This window comes from Biomphalaria glabrata, chromosome 9 (genome assembly GCF_947242115.1).
Source record: "Biomphalaria glabrata chromosome 9, xgBioGlab47.1, whole genome shotgun sequence".
In the NCBI taxonomy this organism is placed as follows: domain Eukaryota; kingdom Metazoa; phylum Mollusca; class Gastropoda; family Planorbidae; genus Biomphalaria; species Biomphalaria glabrata.
The window spans coordinates 45555333-45559011 of NC_074719.1; positions in this window are offsets into that span (position 1 = coordinate 45555333).

Genomic DNA, 3679 nt, shown 5'->3' on the forward strand with positions numbered 1-3679 from the left:
GAATGTTAAGTACTGGAAGCACTGATTGTTAAGTACTGGAAGCACTGATTGTTAAGTACTGGAAGCACTGATTGTTAAGTACTGAATGTTAAGTACTGGAAGCACTGAATGTTAAGTACTGGAAATACTCAATGTAAAGTACTGGAAGCACTGATTGTTAAGTACTGGAAGCACTGAATGTTAAGTACTGAATGTTAAGTACTGGAAGCACTGAATGTTAAGTACTGGAAATACTCAATGTAAAGTACTGGAAGCACTGAATGTTAAGTACTGAATGTTAAGTACTGGAAGCACTGAATGTTAAGTACTGGAAGCACTGAATGTTAAGTACTGGAAATACTCAATGTAAAGTACTGGAAGCACTGATTGTTAAGTACTGGAAGCACTGAATGTTAAGTACTGGAAATACTCAATGTAAAGTACTGGAAGCACTGAATGTTAAGGACTGGAAATACTCAATGGAAGTATTGATTATTAAGTAGCCTACTGGTCACAACAAAACACATAAAACTACAGATTGCGGCATGCTGGGCACGACGGGAGATTCTAGGTCACAATTTACGTAAGTTTAGTGAATGGTAGGTCACTCTAGGTCACTCTGTTAGTAGCCCAGTCTGATTGGCCAGGTTAACTGAGCAATGTGATGTTGGGGTACCGAACTAAAAAAAAAAAAAGATCAATTTAGGTTGCTGACGCTTGCTGTGGTGTAACAGATCTAGTCGCTTAGGTCAAGGACGTGTTGAGTTAAATCAGGTCCTTGTTTCCCAAGATCTGCTAGGAGTACATTTATTAAATAGACAAAGGATGAGCTGGTTACATCGGATCACACAGCATGATTTAAAGAAGACTGGAGGAAGAAAGAGAGAGAGAGAGAGAGAGAGAAAGGGAGAGAATGACACAGAGAAAAAAAGATAGAGAGAATGAAAGAAAAAGAGAGAGAGAGGAATTAAGGAAAGAGAGAGAGAGAAAGAGAGAGAGAGAGGAAATAAAGAAAGAGAGAGAGAGAGAAAGAGAGAGAGAGGAAATAAGGAAGAGAGAGAGAATGAGAGAGAAAGAGAGAGAGAAGAAATAAGGAAAGAGAGAGAGAGAAAGAGAGAGAGAAGAAATACGGAAAGAGAGAGAGAAGGTGAGAGAATGAGAGAGAGAGAAAAAGAGAGAGAATGAGAAAGAATAAGAGAAAAAGAGAGAGAAAGAAAATGAGAGAGTAAGGACAGAGAGAGAGAAAGAGAGAGAGAGAGAAAGAATAAGAGAAAAAGAGAGAGAAAGAAAATGAGAGAGTAAGGACAGAGAGAGAGAAAGAGAGAGAGAGAGGGGAAATAAGGAAAGAGAGAGAGAAAGTGAGAGAATGAGAGAGAGAGAATGAGAGAGAGAGAATGAGTAAGAATGAGAGAGAAAGAGAGATCAAGAGAATGAGAGAGAAAGAGAGAGAGGAAATAAGGACAGAGAGAGAGAGAGAGAGGAAATAAGGACAGAGAGAGAGAGAGAGAGTAAGACAAGAAAGAAAGAAAAGATGCCAGAGAATGAATGAAAGAGACAGAGCTCAACCATTTGGTCAACTAGCTCTCAGGTGTTGACTGTTGACGTAAATGTTCCAGGTATCATCTTCCCACACTCCCCCCCCCACCCCCTTTACCTGTAAGTTTATCCCCCCCCCCCTTCCCTGTCAGCGAAGCCAGTTCATTGACGAACGCGCGTGACGTCAACGCTGACCTGATTTCGCAAGTGTGACAGTTCCAGAGACAGCACGAGCTCTGTGAGTTCTGGTTTTGGTGATCTATCCCTCCCCCCTCCTCCCTTTTCCATTCATGTCTCTCTCTTTTCTCTCTCGGTCTCACGTCTCTTTCTCTCTCTCTCCTCAATCTCTCCTCCCCCTTCTCTCTTCTATTACTTTTATCTTTCTCTTCTCTTTCCATCTACTCTCACTTCTACCTCTCTCTTCTTTTTCTCCCTCTCTTTTTTTCTCCCTCTCTTTTGTTTTCCCTCTCTTTTTTTCTCTCCCTCTCTTTTGTTCTCCCTCTCTTTTTTTCTCCCTCTCTTTTTTTTCTCCCTCTCTTTTTTTCTCCCTCTCTTTTGTTCTCCCTCTCTTTTTTTCTCTCCCTCTCTTTTGTTCTCCCTCTCTTTTTTCTCCCTCTCTTTTTTTCTCCCTCTCTTTTTTCTCCCTCTCTTTTGTTCTCCCTCTCTCTTTTCTCCCTCTCTTCTCTTTATTTTATCTTATCTTGCACCTCTCTTATCCTCATTTCTTCCTCTCTTTCTTCACTCTCTGTCTCTCTCTTTTATTTTTCTTCTGTCTCTGTCAAACTTTAAAAAGATAATTACATTTAAAAATTAAGTTGATTGAAAAAAAAGTAGTAAAAAGAGTTTCAGTGTTTGCGTTTTTTGCAAAGCTTCTATCCAACTCACTCTGTTTGGTACAAAGTTTGAACACGTCATTTCTCCCCATTCTCAGTGTATGATTAAGCTGAAACTTTGCACAATTATTCATTTATTTTTGACAAAACATGAATCAAAAAAAAATTGACAATTTAGTTAATTAAAATTACTTCTTCTTCATTCTCTGTTAATTAAAATAAAGTCTGGTACCGTAATTAATTAATTTTCTTTCATACAGAAAAAGTATCGATATATATATATATACATATGTATTTCAATGTGGAGTTCTTTCCCTTGGATAACCTTTAGTTTATTTCCCCCCTTTTTTTTCGGTATTGTTTTGTAAGCTTAAAAAATGGCGGATGAATGGATCAGACGTTTCAATAAGTTGATCAAAGACTTTGTCCTAATCACATTTCTCCGTTACTTCTTCCATGCAAACACCAATTTTAACGTCCCCGTGACGGCTTAGAACTGTTGCGCTCTTTGCAGCTAAATCGTACCAACAGTAATAGTCCACTAAGTCTTCTTAATAGTCCGTTTGGTCGTCTCCATGGCCCTGGGGTTTGAACCTCCGTCGCTGGTGTCATTTAGGAAGTTTGGGAAAAGAATCGTGTGAATGGAAAAAAAACAGAACGAAACGACGGTATTTGGCGCCTTACTCAGATGCCTTGATTACAGTCACATGCGTTATTGGGCTATGCCAACCGCTAAGGTTTATTAACTGACCCCCCCCCCCCCTGAATAGTCAATCGTTTGACCTTGACATTCATCCCCCCCCCCCCGCCCTCTATCATTATGACGCATTTGTTGTTTTTCAAAGCTCTGGTCTGTTGTGTTACTCTCTCTTTCAATAGGAGGGAAGGTTTGAGATCTATCAAACAAAACAAAGGGTCAATCTCCGCCCAGTGGGCAGTGTCTACACCCACAACCCACACACACACACACACAACCCTTAATCTGCGCTCCCCTTCTTTCGTCTCTCTCTCTCTCTCTCTCTCTTTCCTTTCCCTTTACCCCCCCCCCCCCCGAACAAATCCGTGCGCCTCCCAGCTATCCGCAGCACGCGCAGCGAGAGAACTGTGTGCGACAGAATATAACAATGACATTTGGGGGTGGTGGTGGGGGGAAGGAGGAGAAAAGAAGATAATTGGCGGGGGGGGGGGGGTGCGTTTAAAAAAAAAGTGTACGAGTGAGATCACGACACCCTGGTAGTATGGTGTGTGGGGGCGCGGTGTCAGTGACCTGGGCGCCAGATGGCGACATACTGTGTGACCCTAAGCAGGACACCAAGTCACAGTTCGAATTT